The following is a 21,096-nucleotide window of genomic DNA, read 5'->3' on the forward strand; positions in this document are numbered from 1 at the left end:
CAGATCATCTCTCTTTCTGCTTTTCAAAGACAAGGCTATTGTACAAGTTTTCAGTATCAACCTTACCCTTCTTCCTTCTCTTTTTAATATTTTACTAGCATATTTTGTTCCTGAACTTCTTTTCCACACTACCATGAGGTGCCAAGCGATGCCAGGTTTGGGGATTGCCATGCATACCTTCTGGTCCTCATCTATGACAATAAATAGGTTTACCAGGTCAGCTCCAACCTCTAATGCTTCTGGAAATGTGAGTGTTCTGCTTCTTTGTGGAATGCAGAAGGCTTGCTTACAAGAGCACATTTTTAAGCCCACAAGTCTGAGTGGGTTTGAAATGTGTGCAGCCAACCTCTCTTGGTCCTTATGAAAACATGCATCTGGCAGCACTGGAATTCCTGCTTTAAAATAATCCTGCTCTTTGGGGATTGTTGACTTAATGATACGCTGGACCCTTTTTTTTTCTCTCCTACTGTGCCTGATTTTTTTTTATTCCTTTTTTTCCACCATGACAGCCAGTGACAGATATTGTATTCCACCTCTGTTTTACTTCTTGTTTCCTTTTTAGATAATTTTCAACGCTTAAGTTTAAGGCATCTCATACAGTTCAGCAATGAACCTATTTTTAATGAGTCATTTTAGTTTTAGCACCCTCCTCCTTACTAACAGAGCATCCAATCACTAAGAATTGTCTATATCATAATCTTTGTCTTCTACAGCTGCTTATTTAGTGCAAAGTAAATGCAAATTCTTTTTAAAAATTTTATATCCTTGAAGATGTCCTTCTACCACCTAGAAAAATATTCTGCTTCACCTGTAACTTATTAAGTTTCTCACTTAACTTCTGGTGTGTTCATTTTTCATGGTTCAAAAAAACCTGTCGTTTTGCCTGCAAGCTTGAAGCATTATCCCATTATCACTAGGGATCAATATGTAATTTTACCTCCAAAAGTACTTTTCAGGGGTCTGTTTTTCCCATGGCTACTCCTGTGTATGCTCTTAATTATAGTCATGACTAATTCTAATAAGTTGGACAGTATTAATTCCGTATTGCTATGAAATATCTTTCCCAACTGATTTAGAAAATTGGGGCATTTTAACTATGGCTGTTTAGATGAATCATTTAAAGAGCTGGCACACAGCTGCAGTTGTACAAAATTACACAGTCTCAGGTTTAAGCTGTTAGTACACATTGCTGGAGACAGCTTGGAATAGCCATGTAAAAAACGTGCATGCACTCTAATTTACCTTTAAAATATCAAGTTTGTAAACTGATTCCTTCTCTAGTTCTTGTCAATTTGTTCTTTGTTTGAATTTCTAGCAAAAGCTGAAGAACTCTTTTGAATCTGCCTACTGTTTGGCATGCCTGAAGCTGCAGCTCTGGACTGGGCCAGAAATTTGGATTTTAAAGCTGCTAATGCTGAGGCTGGATCTAGGTCTTGACTGTATCTAAATCTATGCATTGTTAGATTTGAAAGCCTGGTTTACCTTTGGTTACTCCTCGGAGTCATGCTTTTAGATATAAATTGTCCCATATACGATCATATTTCTGGTGATTTTTCAGGAGGGAGGCAAACAATACCTTTTCCTATTCAGCAGCTTGAAGTAAAGCAATCCTTATTGCTTTTTCAGTTGGGAAGAGGTAGCTGTGACTGATACATATGTAACTGCCATTTCATTGCCCTTCTTGATAAGCTCTTCCTTGTAATAGAGTGGAAGGTCTTTTGGTTGTCTTTTGCAAGGACCTCCTTGACTCCATAGGCATAGGTCATGGGGTGTCATCTCACTCATCTTTTCCAACACTGTAAAACATAATTATCTCAACCATACAGTTAGTCTGGGCTGTCTAACAATCCACCTAAGGGTACTGCAGTCACACATCCCACATCAGCACTTGCTTTCCCAAAAGCTGGTGAGAGAGTTCATCTCCTGCGAATAGGCTTTGACTGAATTTCTGGGTACCTTACAAGTCATAGCTATGAGCATCTCAACTAGCAGGAGCTGGCAAATATTTTATACTCCTGCAGACTGAATTAACGGGGGGGGGGAAGATGTCACTCAGCTTTTTATCCCTGCGTGTATTTTTTATTATTTGATTTACTCTGTTCATCTTTTGCTTATAATGTGTAGTGGCATAACAAAGCCAGCTTTTTCTATCTTTAAACCCTTTAGGAAGACAGTATGAAGATACGATTGTTACAATAGATTTTTCTGGTTCCTTTTTTATGGGTGTGAGAAGAATTCTTTGTGACAGCAGATTTAGGCAAGCGGAAAGAAGCAGGAAAAAGGATAAATGCTGATGAGATTGATACCTAGTTACTGAAAAATAAAAAAACTGGACTTGGAGAAGGGAGAAAGAAGCCATGTTCTGGACAAACCTCTAACATTGCTCTGTAAAGCAGAAAGCCTAAATTAATCCTGTGTTTAGGTTTAGATTTTTGACTTAGAAAAACTAAATGTACTATTTTATGTTTTCTCTTTTCCACATATGACAAGCTGAAGCTGAAGTATTCCCTCTTATGCCTTTAAATAATTCAGGCTTGTCTCTGAGGGGAATATAGTAGATGTGCAAATGGTCCCTCTGCTTGCCATGTTCTCCAGAGCACTGTGAGATGACACGACTGCAGTGCCCAGGACTCTGCCATCCTGCCAAAAGCACGAGCTGTTTATCTGTAGCTCATGAGAATTTAAAGCAGGGGCTGCTGTGGCTCAAGCTCTGCTCCTGCACTGAGAGCGTGGGAGGCCCTGCCCTCCCTGGACTGGCCACAGAGCAGGACACCCAGGCAGCAGGATCAGGTGCAGCTGTGATGCACAGAGGCACATCCTGGCCTCTCTGTGTGCCATTGAATCGTTCACCACGTGGCATTTAATGCCTTTGATCAGCTACATCCCCTGCACCCCGAGGTTTTTATGACATTTTCATGTCTACCGCCCTCTTTGCTCTGTGCCCCATTTTTCATGAAAGCATATCTCTCCCCTCCCTCTCTTGATCCTTTTTTTAAAAAACATTCATTTTTTTATAATTTGCTTCTTGTATTTTCTTTGCAGTACCTGCGGCAGCTGCTTTGCAGGTCCCCTGCTGTGCAAATCGCCCTTCACAGAGGAAGATCTTCCTGTCAGTGACTGACAAGAGGTGCCAGGAGCAGGCTACAAGACTTTTGAAACCTGTGAGTTGGCAAATCAGCAGGTACCTGTGTGCAGTTCTGGATACGCCCCTAGCATTAGTTCCTAACTTGTATCAAAGACTTTTTAGGATGATATGGCCCACAGGCAGAGTTTCAGGTTAAAAGGAACACAGTGGCTGGCTGCATCTATCATCTAGACTTTTTTGTTTTAAATATAATGACACCAGTGGTTTGTTCTCAGGGAGGCTTTTGATTTGTGTTCTGTTGTTGGTTTTATTGTTTGTTGTGGGTTTTTTATTTTATAGTAACTACGTTCACAACAGACTAAACTAGGAGAAAGTGTTCTTAGTACTAAACAGCTCCTGTTTTTCTTCTCCAAAGAAATAAAGATGTCTTTCATATTTCCTGAGACTGACAATGTTGAAGAGGCTAAAATAGATAAAAAACTGAAGGGAAAGAAAAAGAGACCTGCTGTGACTACCATTTTCTGTAAGGAAAGATACCAGATTTTTAGGTGGGACTAGGAAAGCCCTGGACAGTTCTCTCTCCTTGATGTACAGTTGAAGGCAAAGGGTCTGGAGGGGTTTGGAAACTTGGTTTAGTTACTGAACCACCTTAAAGAGGTTTTACAATCAGTCCTAAGTGAAAGCACTTTGCACAAGAAGGTGTAGCTTTCAGGCAAAACGACACTTGAATCAAATGCAGAATAAATAGCCTGAATAAAGGACACAGAATTTGGTCCACTGTGATCATTTGATCTGAGTGGCTTAAGGCTTTGCATGCTTCATACTTGCAAACCAGCTGTGAAATGCAGGAAATACAAGTAGCCGTGGTCTGACATTTTCCCATCTGTTCCTAATATTTAATAATTTGCTCTCTTCTCTGAGGATATTACGTTTATTTATAAATTTAAAAAATATGGGAGTTTTTTTATATAATGAGCTTAAAGCTATAATGGCCTTTTTGCTATAAAGTACTCAAAGCACCCTCCTTTGCCAGATGGAGAGTATTAATTTTTCTGGAGGAATTTGTGCATAAGGTACAGATGGACAAGAGAGAGTTTTAGCACACCAGGTTTTTGCATTGCTGTTCTGTGTGTGTTTCTATTCTCTGGAGCTTCTGTGCAGTAAGTGTTTTGAAAGGCCTAAATTCTTTTTTGTTTTGCTCTGAGGATGATGGAAAGTGAGAAGAAAACCCTAGTTCTCACAGCTGAGACCAGTGCTTTATCAACTGGAAAGAAAACCCTTCCATTTGGAAAGCTTGCTAAGAATCATCCTCAGCATCAGTACAAATTTTGCTATTGAGCTCAATTGCACTAAACACAGATAAACTGTGCTTCAGTTAAGAACAGCTTTTAAAACATTTTAGGGAAGTCTTGCTTTCACGTGAGATTATAAATGATTTGGATAGGAAAAACATACTGGGTCTAAATGTCCATGCACACAAAAAGTGGCAGAGTGCAATCTCTCAGATTTATGCTGATAGAGCCCTGTTTTAGCTAATGCTGTGCCCAGGCCCATTCTGTGAGTGGGAGGTGGCAGCTTCAGACTGCCTGCCCCAGAATGCTATACTGACAAGAAATGCTGACCTAAATACCTTTCTGGCCTCTGTGCTCCATAATGCTGATTTCAGTCATAATGCACAGTCTCAAATATTTTTATCCTGTAGTGATTATCATTTTGAGGATGTCTCAAACTGAAAAATTGGATATCTGAAACCACAATATACCACAAGCTGCCTCCTTCACCTGCTTATATTTATGTAGCAGTCCAGTGAAGTGAATGAAAATGTCTGTTTACATAAAGATTCAATCTGTTTAGGCTTCTGCAAATTTTGTGACTATTACATAAAGAATATTATAGTTAAGCTATATGGAAAACATTAAATAATTAAGAAGAGGGTGATGGACTTATCTTGCAAAAGCTGTCAAAACAAATTTTCATTCAATAGCAGTGTTTCCAGGAATGACATGCATCAGTGTGGAACCTGGCATTAGGCACTATTTCTCACTGTAACATCACTGCTATGACACTGTTGATGGCACAATGCCAACCAAGGGCGTCTGTCCTTCCAGGTGACTTGGATCACAAAGTAGAATTGGAACCAGAAAAATAAAATCTTTTGTTCTATAGCCAGAAGAAAAGTAATAAATCAAGTAACAAGGATTGTGGACTGGGCGTGGTGATTAAGAGTGGTACTGTGAAAGCAGATACTGTGAAACATGTTTGAGTACGCATGACACAAGTAGTGCAGTGGGAAATGCCATTAGAGAGGGCCTTGACCTCTGTGCACAGCACCCCTGAGGTGGGACAGGACTGCAGCATGCAATTCTATCATTAGATTTCTAAAATTATGCTAAAAACCAGTAAGATGTAGGAACTGAATAGCAAGGAAGACCATATATACGTTCAGTGGAGTTCTCTCCACAGGATCTGTCACTGATCCCGAGTCCTTATAGAGCTTTTGTCCGTGAGGGTATGTGTGTCTTCCATGCAGCTGTAAAGTAGAAGAAGTATTCACTGGTCTTCATTTTAGGGAGAGCCTTAAGGGACAAGGATTCCATCTTCCAGGTTTTGTGTTGTTGGTTTTTATGGCAATTGAGTCACATTTCTCATTTCCATGCAGTACTAGGCAAAACTATTTCTCCACTTCATTACCTTGGGTCTCCCAAGGATAAAACCAAGCAAGACTTAAGTGAAACTGAAGTGTTAAAGATACTAAAAGGAGTATAAGTCTTCCAATTTGAATTATGTTGTTAAAAAATAATTACTGCTGAGGTTGTGGTATCTCTCAGCTATATCCTAGACATCTCCAAACTCTACTGCACTGTGGTCTGTTAAACCCTTAAGTGCATGTCTGTGTAAAGCACTTGGGAACGTTAATTCACAGCTACAGTTCATTCAAATGAATTTTTCTGAGGTTTCCTGTTTAGGAAAGCCTAAATTTATTACAAGAGGTCTGGCTAACAGCCCTGAAATGGAACTGATCACAAGAATAAGCATTTCTATGACATTCCTGTTACAAGCCCTCACCACTAATATTTTTCCTTGAACTCCCTGCCTCTATATCCTGAAAATAACATGGGTAAATCCCTAGTCTTTTACACATATTGAAAAGGCTACTAAACGAAAGAAATACCCTATAAATGATCAAATGTAAAAAGTTGCTCTGGCTAAGATGCTTCTCAGAAGTGATACAACAAAATTAAAATAAGCTGATTCCCCTGGAAAAACTCTAATACATGTCATTGCAGCAATTCCTCAACTTGTTTGTCCAAGTTTAATATCGTTTCAGGAATAGCTTTTTAGAATGGTTTTCACTGAAGCTACTGAAGGAATGAGATGTTACCTGAATGAATAATAAGCAAAATATGCTGGGCAGATGGTAGAGAGTTCTAGGGTCTAATTTTTATCAGACTTCAACTGTGGTCATTCATCTGCATTTATGTTTTCTATGTGAAGATAATAAAAACAGCTCTGGAGAACTCCCAGCTTTCCCTATAAGCTTTAAGCAATTTCTAAGCAAACCTTTGAGATTTTTTGTTTTTCTTTGCCAAAGGAAAGTTGATGGTGTTCTTAAAGCTGTCTAAAATACTTTGATGCAGAGCTGCAGTACAATTTTCACTTGTAAAACTTTATTTTCAAGTAGAAAATTCTTACAACTTGTGGGGGACTGGGAAGTTTCCAGTTAGATTTTCTTTCTTTTTTTTTTAAAGAAAAGTAACATGAAAAGAATAATGATTTTCTTGCTGAAAATGAGAAATGAGTAAAGATTGACATCCAGTTTTTAAATCACAGTGCAGTTTTGAGAGAGACAGAAACCCAGAATGGCATCATACTACAATAACTGAGATGTGCATCTTTATTTTCCTATTTTCTTCCCTTTGGGCTTTTTTTGTTTCTCTAACTACCCCCTCCTTTTTTTTTTCCCCTGTGCACCTTATTTGCTAAATTTTAAATCTATGTCAGTATTTCCTTATTCTTTTAAATCCCTCCCTTCTTCCCTCGTAAATTTAAACATTAATAGATTTAATTGACTGATTTCCTTTTTTTTTTTCCAATTGCGTTTATCCTCTTTCTTTCTTTCAGTTTTTCTTTCACCTTTTTTTTGCAAGCCACTATTCCCCATTCCCCTGTGTTGCTGTGGGGGACGAGGTAGAGAATTCAGGAGTAAAGTTAAGCCTGGGAAGAAGGAAGGGGTAAGGGAAAGGTGTTTTCAGATTTGGGTTTTATTTCTCATTATTGACTCACGAGCCTTTTGTTATATTTCTTCTCCCCTGTCCAGCTGAGGATGGGGAGGGATGAAGCAGTTTGGGTAGGCACTTTCTCACTTGGGGAAGAGGGTGCTGATGGATGGGAGCTGGACTATCAAAATGCAGGATACAGTTTAGCCTATGCAAAGCTAAACAGCTCTCTCAGCTGACAGATCCTGAGGGTTTGGTTCTTTCTTTCTGTAGAAATTATTTAATTGAATTGTGTATTTCTGAGTACTGCAGCCTGTAGCTAGGAGAACTGGAGAGGCTGGAATTCAGGGGGCAAACCAACCTGTGTCCATTAGCTGTCTGAGTGCTGGACAGGGTTAACGTGCATAGCTGGATGTCTCGATAACATCTTCTCTTCATTCTCTGAAAAACAGTATTCATATTGCTATTTTCTTTCCTAATTTGCAGATTCTCTTTCTTCCCTGATGCAGCTCTGACAGTCAGTTTTGCTGTGTAGGTGTGGAAATTACCAGTACATTTTCATCAAACAGTATCAGGGCTCTCTTGAACTGCCCTGGAAAGTTTTGACAAATAGAGCTAAATACCAAGTGAAAAACCTGCATCTTTCTGAGGTGGCTCTAAAACAGATTCATTGTTGTTCCCACGGTCATAACCATTGAAGAGCAGGTCTTTTTTTCAGCAGTCTAGAGCTTCCAGCTTCAGCCTTTTGAGGCTACAAACCTTAGTCATCACTAACTCCTGCACAGGCAGACACCTGTGGAATCTCTGAGAAATTACTCTCTTTTGGAGCAGGACTGGATGTTTATAATCACCTTGTGTTGCTGAAATTCTTTTGTGAGTTTCAAGCTACCAGCAAGTTGCTGCTAAATGCCCTTTTCAATACTTTGAGATTTGTAAAAACTGGCCAAAAATGTGTCCTGATATTTTTAGTAAAACGCATGAAACGGACAGTTCACATGACAAAAACCATAAAGGAGCTCTTGTTTTGAATACAAGAGGCACTGTTTATCTGCAGGTGTTTGCATGGGGGGAAAGCTGCAAGGGTAGTATTTGTGAGTTTAAATAAGAAGCACAAAACTCTGTATCTTCCCCAACCAATGATTCTTCTGGTGAATATGATCACGAAGGAAATTGAATTCAAACATGGGCTTATTCTCATGCTAATTGGTGTACTCAGTGACTCTCTCACAAGGTAAGAGTAATCCAGAGAGAATCAAAAGCAACTTCTACTGTTTTTTGGTGGTTAATATTGTAATTGTACTATTTGAGAAGAATGCAGCCCTAAGAGTATCTGTGATTATGGCTTAGGAGGTATGGACCAGACTCAGGACTGGTGTTAATTGGTGGTTCAATCCAGCGAAGTTAATGGTGATAGAAGGTGCCTCAGGGTGTCTATCTGTTTATGTAGCTCCACTCTCCCCTAGGCTACTTTCCTGACTTAATCCTTCCCCTATCCATCTTAGAAATGCATTTCTTTTCCTTATTTAAGATTCCATAGACCTTCCATATTTAGTATTAGTATAAAGGGGAAACAGAGCCCCAGGAGAAAGATCAGAGTTTCTGTTCTGTTGAGGCATCAGAGTCATTCTTCCCTTAATGAAGAGAAACAGCAGGATGGATAAAAATCAATGACTTAAAAATAAATTGGACTTTTAATTTAAGTTTAAAAAAGTCTTTCTTGAGTAAAACTTTAAAATTAAGTTTTAAACCCACATTGAGTCCAATTTATTCTGATGTATTAAATCATTCAAAGTTTAAAGAAAAACCCACCAAAATGTGTTGCTGGCAAGGTGTTCACATCAGGTCAGTGAGTAACTATTCATTAGCAGTGAAGAGAACATAGTTCTGCTGCGTTCCACTTACTCATTTAGTGATTAAAGTCAATATGTAGAAAATTGAGATATTTGTGTTCACTGTGTACTCTTCAGTTATGTGTCTAAAAAAAATATAACAGTATTAAAATTTTGTCTTGGAATTAAATATATCCTATTTGCCTTGTCTGGCACCAAGTCTCTGAAAAAGCAGGATAAGATGAGACCTACTAGTTTTAAAATCTTGAATGACATGATGGTTAGAAACAACCATTGCAAGTCACTTTACAAGCCTTCCTTTGTTGATTAAAATAATTAATTTGAAAAGGAAAATATATTTTGACAGCATTACATTTTCCCCTTTCATTAATTTTATTTATAAATATTGATTTATAATCCAAATTTTCATAGATTATTACCTTCTATAGGTGCTTTAATAAATGTGTGTAGTTAGGAAGCTATGTATGCAGATATAATGAAATGGCTCTTTTTAGTCATAAATCAATATGTTTTAAAAGTTACCAGCCTGACATAATTGGTCTTACTTTGGGAAATGACAGAAGTATTGATGCAAAACAAGAAAAAACCAAATCAGTTTTCTTCTTGCTGACTTTAGGGTTGCAATTCTCTATCGTGCTGTTCTGTTCTCAGCCTTCAGATAACTCGCTAAGAAGCCCATAGGTCTGACTCATGTGCAATCAACCAAGCACAGGTTATTCACAGGAAAAATTACAATGCCACCACCTTTTGGCATGTCCGTGTTAGTCTAGAAAAGCAAGAACTCATTCTCTAGACATCAGCCATGGAGGAGGATGGTATGTGGGCAATGAGCCTGCTGTTTGGTTCGTGTGTGTCTCCAATTTCTGTTTAATTCAAAGTGAGACTACCTGTCCTACCTTAGCAAGATATTTATCTATTTGCATTTGACCAATATCTGGGCTAGAGAAAACACAACAGCAGCCCCTGAAGATGAGATACTGGTCAGCAAATCTACAGGAAACAGGAATGGGAGGAAGAATTTGTTTAGAAGCTTGAACACCTCTTCTCAGCACAAATTAAAATCTTGCCACTTCTTTGGGGCTGGTCTCGATGCACACACACGTCATCTGACCCATGGAGTTTATTCAAATTGTGTTCAGTGTCAGTAAATGGAAACATGTCCATGGTTTTAGGGCCTGAAGATGTGCTGACTGCCTTCAGCCCTCACTGGAATGAGGGCCTTTGCACTAGTGAGTAAAATTCACTTTGAAACTGAAAAGAGTTTTGTTCTGGCAGATCCTGAAAAAAAGTAAAGTGAACTGTCATTCAGCATTGAAGGGTAAAGACCTAATCTGGATTTGTATTCTGATTTTTAACACTGCTGTATAATGGGATGGGGGGGAAGCAGTATGTGACCTTTCCAATATGTGTAATATGTGTGTGTGTGTATGAAAGAGCAAATACTGTTGCACAAAGAAATGAAGTTCCACATTTGCATATGCAGTTGTTTCAGGATCTACCCCAATACAGACTATTGATGGGAGTAATATTTCTGCTTACACATCAATATCCTTGTTTCTTTTGTAAAAGCTCTTTTCCCCCCCTCCTCCCCCGCTCCCATCCCCCTGTTGTCTTTGTACCTAGTATTTTTTCCACACTTTATTTCCTAAAAGACTAGCAGGTTTGACGATGCATTGTGATTTCTTTTCTACAGGGCTTTATGAAGGAAGCTGGAGGCAGTTCTCATTAGTCTCACTGACATCTTTTATCACTTATCAGAGGAACAAGCAAACGGAGAGCAATTCCTTTGATCATGGCAAAAGTAGAAAGAGTATTAAAAACCCTATGAAGATTCACTAAGTAGAAAGTGGAAAAGACAGTCTGTGGCATGTTTCAAAGTAGTAACATGATTTAAAGTTGCCAGATTTGCTTGTATATATTAAAGAATTGTTAATGATGCTACATTTTACATGCATCCTTAGGTCTTTGGTTTTTTTTGCTTTGGGTTTTGTTTTGTTTTGTTTTTTGTTGTTTTTTTTTTTTTTGAACAGGCAAAGGAGTTCTTAGGTAGAATGGATGGATTAGATCAATTGAAAAATATCTCTAAAAGGTGAGCTGTGTCAGAGAGGAATTCTGTGATCCAATGAAAATTCTTGAAAATAAAAATAAGGTTGTAACAGTAGCACAATGGATTGAAAAAGAAACTTGTTCTCATGGGAGAATGTTAAGAAATCTTAAGAATTCCTTTTCTTTGGCAGACATTCTGTGGTGAATCAATACATGTTTGTGAAGACTGCAATGCTTGCAATTATCCATGTATACCTGACTGCCTAACTCTGACCTCAGAGTGCCACTGCTTCTCCATTCTGTGGAAAAAATAAGATTTTTCTCAGTGTTTCTGAGTATTGATTCTCCTACATGATGTCCTTGTCATGTGTCTTGCATCATTACCAACAGGGCAGGGACAAAGGCAAGTGATCTACCCTACTACCCACAGCTATTGAGCCTTATGTAGTCTAGATCCACTGGTGTTTTTCTGCATGGCTACAGCTCAGTGTTCCACTGTTATAAACCCCTTCTCAATTTATGCTTGGTGAACAGCTCATATCTCAAAGCTTCAGGTTCAAATTGCCCTTGAAGGTCCATGTCTTAACCTGTGAAAATACAGAGATCACAACTATTTAGACATTTTTTCCAGCATGGACTCTGCCAGCTTCGTCCCTGCAGCGTTTTTTACTACCATAGCTAATTTTTAACTATGTTGAATTTGATTTGGATACGATGCAATGTAGTACATTTCTATAGCACCTTTTATGCAAGCATCCCCAGAGCACTTTTTGATCAAGCTAAAATTAGCTCTGAACTACATACAAATTCCAAAAAGATTCATTTAGAAAGAAAAAAACCAAGAAGACCAACTGGTAAAGAGAAGGTAGAAATTTATGCACTCAGTTCAAACAGGCAGAGGGGCAAGTTCTCTGTTACACCAGAGTAAGAGGAGCAACTAATTCAGGGTATTGTTTTATAACAGGCCGGGGGGGTGATTTTCCAAGCAGTACAATACACTACTCTAACACTGCTGACCAGAATGAATTGCATGAGTGCTGTGAATCACCTGGAGGTGGCAGGTGAAGCAATACATGGGTGGGTTATCAGATCTCCCTTTATGTGCACATTGTTCTAACATTTGCTGCTTCTGATAAGAAGTGGGAAAGCCACACAATTCTTTCTGATACAGGGCCTCAGTCATCCACAATAAAGACAGTGGGAGAAATAAACAAATAGCTTTGAGGGACATGACTCATGGATCCAAAATGATACAAATATTTTTGCAGAGCAAGGGGCTTGGAGATAAAGCAAACTTCAATTGGTTTCTCAGGATTAAAAAAAGCAGATTGTTGCCAGAAGCTGTCAGGAGGAACAGGGTGACATGCTGAGGAAGGAGGCTAAGAGTTAGTTTTTTTCCTAGACCTAGAGATTTTAATTAAAATCAGACTAGCATATGACTTCTTTCATTGTTGCAAGATTTTCTTTTTATCCTTTTTTTGTTTAATAAGTAGAATATTTCTTTAAGGCAGTAATTTGATCATCATCATTGCATCTTCATGGAAGAGAACTGCAGGTTGTAAAGAGGCATCAAATTAGGAAAGAGATGGTGCCTGAAATAGATGCTGATGGTCTGGACTAACAAGAAGGGAACTGAGAGGGGTTAGTTCAGTGCTCTTACTAATAATGGTCCTGCATGTTTGTTAACAGCTCTGCCTGTACTGAAGGTCAGACTGGTGGAAGTCCACCTCCATGGCTTGTCCCTGCTGTTTTCAGAGCAGTGACACAAAGGGTGTCAGTGGCAACCTCACATCATGGCAACTGTGGGATCAGCACAGATGATTCAGGGTCATCTGCAACAGGCAGGAAAGTCTTAGGTGGAACCACACTGTTTTCAGTTTAGAGACCTTTCCATAGGTTGTAAATCTTTCTATTTTGATCCCAATATAATTACAGTGTCTGAGGCAGAGAGAATGGGATGGGATGGGAGGAAGGAGCAGGGAGTCTCTGGATCGACACAGTGATGTTGTGAAACATGCAAAATAGTAGCTATAAATATATCCAGTGGAATGATTGAACCTCTGGACTGACACACAGGTAAACTACCCAGCTCTACCTGGTGATTCATCTGACTGTGATCAGCTGGGTAACTGTTCTTTGTCTCAACTTTTCACTTGTTGCTGTTGATCATGTTTACTGCTCCCTCATTCTCTCCATTGGGAACATCGGTGGGATGGTACAGGCTGACCGAAATAGGAAAAATGTGCTGAGATCAGATAAAGAATGTCCCTTGCACTGCCTTTGCTCTCTGCCTCTTACCTTAGGTACTGAAGGGGTTTGGGGTGGCAGCAGCAAACAAAGGCTGTTTCAGAGTGCTCTGCCTTCCCAAAGGAAAATGTATTCCTTTCCTATACAAGAGATTTATATGGCAAATTAGGTCAGTTATCATTAAGCTACTGCACAGCAGGACAAATCATAATTTTAAATACATTTCAAATCTAAGTACATGTAAAATACATTCTGATGCAGTACAAATCAAGCCTCTTACAGTTGCTATGTGGGCCAGTCAGAGGAACGTGGAACATAATAATCAAGGAATAAGGTAGTTGGGTTTTACTGCTGCTTGTGAAGGCTATATAATTTATACCATTGTTTATGTTTACTTGTAACCAAGTATCCTCACTGCTATCTGCTCAGGAGGAGAAAAATATAAATGCATAAACCAAAATTAGTTTTTCCCTGTCAGTCCCTCTGATGTACTGGTTTTATTGTAAAAAATCTGCATGACCTCTTGTTCTCCAGAGGAGATGAAATGAAGGAAAATTTATACCCAAATTTATTCCCAAAATTTTCCAAAGACAGCCCTAGAAATGAAGCTGTCTATTATGCAACGAACCAACCATTTGTTTGTCTCTTCACAGATTTTTTTTCTGTCTTCACGTTTCACAAATAACAAACTTTTCTTCCTGGCTGTGCCTTTTTTGAATCTCTGTTTTTGATCATCACAATTTAGTTTCATGGCAGACTTCATAATCTCAAGGGCACCAGAGCCCTGTGCCAAGGTTTATGCAGATTTAAAGCCTGGATTAATCTGGCCCAGTATTTATAAAATGTTCTGAATGTGTGAAGCCCTATAAAAGCACTGTATTTTATTATTGAGTCCATGGAAGTGTCCCCCCTGCTAACTCAGCACACATTTAAGCTGCTGTTCCTGGAGGTGAGGTGCAGTGACAGAAACAACCAAATCCATGTCTTGTCTTTTGAGATTGCATGTCTCTCTTTTCTTTCTCCCTGTCTTTTTCCTTTTTCTTTTTTTTATTTTCCTTCCATGGTTTCTGTAAGAAGCTGAAAAGGAAGGATGGAGACACACCTTCAAAGATTTCACCTCCCGAGACTGTTCTTTCAAAGACTTTGGCGTAGTCTTCCTGCTTTTTACTGCCACAGGACTGCCCAGTTCCCTCATGCTGTTTCTAAAAGCTGGCAGATTCTGCAGAAACCTTTCGGAAAAAAAAAAAAATCTTGATGCAGGGGGAGGCTGCTTTCAAACTCTAGTCTGCAGCTGGCACTCAGTGGGGGGAGAAGCCAGTCTCCAAATCCAGGCCATTCCAGTAATTTGATAAAATCTCTAGCACAGCTCAGAGAACACAGGCCTATGCTGACTGGATTTGCTGAGTTTCTCAGGGGCTGCTTCCGAAAACATTTCTGTGTTTTGCTGCTTAAAGCACAGGTAAAGGAGATGACTGGCAGCTACAGCACGGGTGCAGTTGTCATGTGTTCCCCTTCCATGTTATCAACAAGAAGACAAAGCTCAAAATCAAGATGTGTGCATGCATACTGGTTGCAGTATATTTATACCTGTACATAAAGAAATTAACATATATTTTATAGTAGCTGGACTCAGAATCAGGTCTCATTTTCATACTTGGGAGTGTAGCTATCTAAAATGGAGTCAGTGAACTTTCCCCGGCACCATTCAGAAGGCATTATGGGTCCATTTATTTTCACTTCCCTCCCCCCAGTATTTGATAGTTCTTTTAAGACTTGTGAGTTTTACTTGGTTCCTTTTGATCAGAAGGAAAAGGTACTGTAGGAACTGAGACGCTGCAGTGACTCTGGCTTTGAACTCACCAGGTCTAAAAGCCTGCAAGAACATTTTCTCTTTCAGCTTTCCAGCGGGCTCCTAGAGCTGCCTGATAAAGGGGTATGGTAAATTGTCCTGAAGGACAGCTGGAAAGCCAGGCGCTAGAGTCTGAACTCACAATGGAATTGAGAGGTATATATTTAGTTTAATCATATTAAAATTTAAATGTTAGACTTTAGAGTAGATTTTTTTAAAATAAAATTCAAGTCATTAAAAAAAAGTTTTCTGTTCCATTCCCTCGAGCTTGCGGGGTCCTGAGCTCTTGAAAATGCTGCGGCTCCATCTAGTGGCACTGCGGTCCCCTGTCAGGGGGAGGCAAACCTTTATAAACTCTGAGGAGCAACGAGAAAAATATTAGGATTTAAATTCTGCATTTTCAGTAAAATTCTCAAAGATTTCCTACCAGTTATCAAGTTAGAGTCTCATGCTGTCTGAAGTGAAACAATATTTAAACTACCAGTTTAGAGAGACTAGTAAATGAAAGTTCATCCAGCCTATTTCTCCTCAACATTTTTCCGAATAATAGTAATACATATTACTATTTCTAATAGAAGAAAATTGTACTATGACTATATATATATATATGTCTCCATGTGGTACTTGTAAAAGTAGCTCTGATCTGAATTTTTTAAATACTTGGCAAACATTTATTAGGCATCAAAACATTCAAATTTGTTTGTTCCAGCCACTCATCAGCCATCTGTCCATCCACTGTGTATAGAGATTTTGCACATGTTTATATGTACAGTAGGACTTACTGTGCTCTCAATTACATTATAACTTCTTTCAGTGTAGCTACTCTCAGCTCTTACTGGACTGACAGGAAAATTTGTGTCTTGTGTATCTGTATATAGAGCATATATATACTTGCAAAGTGTGATGAACATATGTTGTAATGGGATCCTAATGTAAACTGGTTGGTTGGTTGGTTCTTCGGGGTTCTCACCTCATCCAGATGGGAATTGACATTCAGTATTTTACACCATTACAACTGTGTTTAGTTTTTCAACACATCTTGCTCCTGTCTTTGATCTAAAAAAAAAACCAAAAACCACAAAAAACCACATTCTTGATTTGATTTGCTCAGCTGCTGTCTGAGCCACAAAACCTAGATTTCATCTTGTGTCCTGGACTTGACTCCCATGCTGATTGTACAAATCTGTTGAATTCAATAAATGTATTTAGCCTTATTAAGATTCAGGAAAGCAAATATTATCCTCCAGTGATGCAGCAGATAACAGGAGTTAATAACAAGTATGTGATAAAGATCACAGGATTCCCTGTAAACAAGATGCTGCATTGCACAGAGAGCATCTTGTCTGCATATGTTTCATAAGTAACTAGACATCCTCATGGGCTTCTTTAGTTATTTTAGAAAGTTGTGTAAACAGTATTATCTACTTAATGCCCCAAATGATATAATAATTGATATGGAAATGGGGCAAAGCTCAATAGATCGTAATGCAACTCTCCATGGACTCTCGGAGATGATCTGCCCAGATTTTATTTAAATTTTCTTCTAGCTTGTGTGCAGCCTGTGGTTTGTTAGACATTCTAGGCAAATATTGGTTGGACAGCATTTTATTTTTTTTACCTTTTTTCCTGGAAAAAAATTAAATGTGAATTTATACTTGGATTGTTATCTGTTGTAGGTATACTTCAGAGGTGCCAATGACAATTGGAAAAGTAAGATCATACTACAAAGCTCTGATGCATTGTGTGTTGTTGAGAAAAATGGATCATAACAGATTACTAACATATATAGTACTCTAGTGGTTGTGTGATCCTTCTTGTTAAGACTACAAGAGCACTGGAAAGAAATTCCAGAGCTCTGAGAAATTCTTAAAACTGGAAAAATGCATTTGAAAATATTTTCCTGTTCCATCTTGTGGAAAATGATACTGAAGTCTGGAGATTTTTTTTATATATCCTAAAAATCTCTTAGGCAAGACTTTTTTCTTTGCTATTTTTGTAAAGTAGTGCTTAAAATATTTGTGCTGTTCAACCACTTATTAGTTCTTGAAATACATTAATTAGTCAGACTTATTCCACTCTTTTCTCTTCCATAGACATATCACAGTTTTGTCAGGTCAAAAATGAAGCTGTGTTGTGGATGTTCATGCAAGATGTACTTAAGAACATGCAACTGTGACATGTCTCTGCTTTGTAAATCTGTGGTGCAAGTTATGCTTCAGTATTTCTCCAGGCAGTCAGTGTGGTCTCCAGACCACTGTATTAGACTTTGGGAAAAATCATTTCTCTTACTTGTACTGCAATTCCCCCAGCTGTAAAATGGGGAAAATGATACGTTGGAATGTACAGCTAAAATATAAGTAAAACACAGCTTTATAGAAGAGGACAAAGCCATATTGCTATTCAAAAGAAATCTGAGATTTGATTAGACTTGATCAAGGTCATCATTGGGCTTGTGACATTGCCAAGAGCAGTGCTTGGGTCTCCAGACATTCTGCCTGTTGACTCCAGCTGCCTTCTAGGTACAGAGAATGGCTGATGAAGGTTAATAATGCAAACAGGACAAATGCCAGAAACCACTCCTTTCCATTTATTTTATTAAACCTAAGAAGCATTTTGTAAAGAGCACGCGTTGTTTTGGGAGACAGGAAATGGATGAAATAGATTTATTTATAAAACAAGCCTTTATCACTCAAATATTGTACAGCAGTGAAGAGTGGAAGTAAAATGGCTGTCTGGAAGCAGGAACCACCTGCTTGGTTAATTTATGTTATGTTCTTGCGTGGTAGTGCCAGAGTTTTTTTCTTCCAAAATAGCTTCACTGATGCAGTGCTATTTACTTGTGCTGGCCCAGCACCTGGAGGGCTGAGATGTGTACTTTGGGGACAGTATGCGAACCCTATGGAGAGTGCACAAGAATTTCAGCCATTGTTTCTCCAATGGCTTCTCAACAAGAGTTAAGGAAGGGCAATAGATAAGCAAGACAGGTAGACGTGGATGGAAATGTTAGCTATGTTAGCTTTTTTGAGACCTTCTTAAAATACTATTCAGAGGAAAACTAGGATGTGGTGGCAGGTGTAGAGCACCCATTTCATTGTTATACATCTTATGAAAAAGCCAGGACAATCCAGCAATGCTACTGTATTGCTGCACTGAGCAAAAGTAATGGGGAAAGACACTAATCTCTGCCTGCAGGAAATCTGTCCTACCAGGCTACACATTTTTAACTGTTGAAGATAAAGTTGCATGTAGAGGGAGAGGGAACCTGGTCCTTGCAGGCTGTCCCTACCTTGGACAATTGGGAGTGGAAGACAATTGGGTCAGTATAGGAGCAGGAATGCCATTACCCTTTAGTTTAATAACATGTAACTGCTGAATACTCACTTTGCTGTAAAAATCAAGTAAAAAAGAATATGCAGAAGTTGACTTTTGAAGTGCGAGTAAAAGGAAGCAGAATTCTTTTGCCAGGTCCAACCACTCTCTGAGAGTATATAGTTAAGAAATCAGAATTGGCTGATTGCCTGTGGAGCTGATCAGCCAGCACGGTCTCACTACAGCACAGTGTAATATAAAGATAATTTTGTAACTTCTCTAGTTTATAAGGAAAGTAGCACCTGATTTTAAAATAAGACTGCACTGGTAAGAAACTATGCAATCCACCATAAGCACACAGGTTTGGCAACTTAGTGCCTCTAAGTTCTCTTTCAGTTCAAGATATCCTTGACAAATGAAACAGGCTTGTATAAATCAAAATTGCCTCTATCCCATTGCACGTTTCTGAATTAAATGCTGTTAAATGGAGTTAACTCATTTGGTCAGGTTTCAAAGCTTTCCTGATCTATGAGTACTGAAAACCTGAATGAGGAAACCTTATGGGGAAGTACTGAGTGAGGAAATAGAGGCACAGAGGTTAAGTTCCTTGTGCAAAGTTCAGACCAAGTCTGTGGCAGAGCTCCGGGTGAAATGCAGGCTCTGTGGATCCCCATTTGCCACCATAACCATTCTAGCTTTTTCTTTCCAAGGATTTTCTCTGAAGAGATTAATAAATCCAAAAGGTCACAGGCTTTGCATTTGTAGGAAGGAAATGCATACCTGATTTGCTTGGGGGAGCTTGAATTGTTGGGGAGATTTTATTTTTGTTGTATTCTAATAGTAATGAAATCACAAACTCATTTTATGAACATTACCCTTGACCCTTTGAAGTGGCTTCACTGGAAGTCTCAATGCAGCAGAAATTTAAATCAGCCCTTTGAGTGAGGCAGAGGATAGGTTCTTGGTAGCTCTGAAGAAGTTGTGGCCAACTGATTGCCACAGCTGAAAACAGTCTCCATTAAGGAAGTTCAGGGTGGGGGAATTACCCAACAATGTTCTTTCTTCACACTATTTCTGTATTTATTTAGTTCATCTTCCCCCATAATACAAGGAGACTGACCTTCACCTTCTGGTGGATGGGGACAACGAGACCTATTCTAGGATCATTTTGCTGACAAAATTCTACCAGTACATTGTATGGAAAAGAAGAGATTTGGCTTACCCCATTAAAAGAGTGGGGGTTTCTTGCACTGTTTATTTTAGTGCCTTTTGAATTATATAAATTTTTCTCTTAGCCAAATTGCATCTCAAAACATGCAAGCAGAAATTGGTCAGCTTTGGATCAGTTAGTCCTTCCGAGATGGAAATTTATAACATTACCACAAGTAAAGGTTAAAAGTAAGATCTTGCTGGTGTGCTGCCTTTCCTGGTAATTGTCCTTGTCAGACAGCATGTCCTTATGAACCCACTAATCCTATGGTCAGCTGTAAGGTGAGGGTCTGTGGAAGCAATTAGATACTCATGTGCCATCCCATGGGAACCTGAGGAGAATCCAAGGGAGCTGTGCCCTGGGCACTGCACACAATGATGGGAGGGAGCAAAAGGGAGGAAATTATTTTTTTCCTATTCTTCTGGTCTTTCATCACCAACTGCTGTGGAGTTAGAGCAGTGTGAAGGCCACGATTCCTTTCTATCTTGACTTGAAACTGCCTGAATGTGATGCAGACCCCAGACATGCTTTCTTCTTCAGTGCTTTGTTACTGATTCAGAAATTCTCTGAGAAGGTGTTACCTTTGATTCATTTTAACTGTCCTGCAATATGGTATGTTGTGGGAAGATTAGTCCCTAAGTCCCTTAATTAATTACTCTTAATTCTATTATTGCTGGTATAACCAGAAAAAAACAATTGTCAAATAACAAATAATCCATGTATTTTGAGTTTAATGCCTAGCTCTTAATAGCTACTTAAAATATTAACATTCTACCCTAGACACTCCTATTATTCTGTATTTTTTTTCAAGACATCCTTCTTGTAACAATACACAGCAAAGTTTTTCAGACTCAGTGCCTTTCCAATTAGCTGATTCTTTCATGTCTCTGGGAGGTAAGTTAATACAGTTATTCCTAACTTATTGACAGTGTCGTTGTGGTGCATGTAGGATCTGTAACTGGAGTTCAGGCCCGAAAGTACTTAGTGGACTGTGTTCAGCAGAGAATAATGACCCACGCTAGTTAATAAAATTAATTACTATATTTATGAGAATTAATTTACCAGATTGTAAAAATAAGTGTATGGGAGAGATCATAGAGTTGAGGGAAATTAATGAAGCAGTTAAATAGAGACTTTTTCAGCTCTTAGGAAGCTTTCCCAGGAGTGTTAGGGTCAAAACAAGCTTAGATTTTATAGGTGTGTTGGATCCCTGAAAAAATTAGCTGTAATATTGCAGAGCCACCAAGATGATGCTTCCATGGCATACCAGGTTGTAAAGCTAA

Source organism: Pipra filicauda, unplaced genomic scaffold, assembly GCF_003945595.2.
Source record: "Pipra filicauda isolate LSUMZ 115617 unplaced genomic scaffold, ASM394559v2 scaffold46_size3722508_pilon, whole genome shotgun sequence".
Lineage (NCBI taxonomy): Eukaryota > Metazoa > Chordata > Aves > Passeriformes > Pipridae > Pipra > Pipra filicauda.